Genomic DNA, 755 nt, shown 5'->3' on the forward strand with positions numbered 1-755 from the left:
GGGCGTGGGGATGGGGTGGGGGGGTGGCGGCCACCCCAGCCTGGCCAGGGCTGGGGGGGCAGGGGGGCTCCACTCAGGGACTGGCCTCTGTTCCAGGCAGACAGGAGGGATGGGGGAAGGGAGGGGCAGGGGATAGGTTTGGCTGGGAGTTGTTGGCAACGCGACACGTCTTAACTATTAAATGAAATAAAGGGATAAATCTAGAGACAGAAAGGTCTCCTGAAACTTGAAAAGAATAGAGCTTCTTCCCCATTTTGTCCCTGAACGGATCTGAAAGGACAGATTCTCTGCTGACATCAGGAAAATTTCGAGATATCCAATTAATGAAAGATTTAACATTTTTTTTAGAAAGAACACCCTTAGAGAATTTAAAGTCAGTTTCTAGGAGAGGATTTAGGACAAGGGGGTATAAGTCTCTCTCAGGTTGGAAAAGGCGGCATTTAGCTTGCCTATTTCCCGTATTTTGAGTTCCGTGCCTCCCTCAGCAGAAAAGAGAGAAAACAAACTAAAAAGGACTTAGAAAACAGTATTGCGTGCGAAAAAGAGAGGAGAGCCCCGATTTTAAACTTACAAATCCCATCTTCTGAAGAGGCTAGCTCCTGGTGAAGTCCAAAAAAAACATCTGCTGAGGGGGGGTCTGGCCCAGTTCGATCCTCAGGGATTTCTGTCCCAGATGACAGGTGAGTGTCTTGAACTGTCCTCTTCCGAAAGTCTCTACTATAACGCTGATCCTGTCTTCAGAGGAACAGCACACA

The sequence above is a fragment of the Corvus brachyrhynchos genome, unplaced genomic scaffold (genome assembly GCF_000691975.1).
Source record: "Corvus brachyrhynchos isolate BGI_N302 unplaced genomic scaffold, ASM69197v1 scaffold748, whole genome shotgun sequence".
NCBI lineage: Eukaryota > Metazoa > Chordata > Aves > Passeriformes > Corvidae > Corvus > Corvus brachyrhynchos.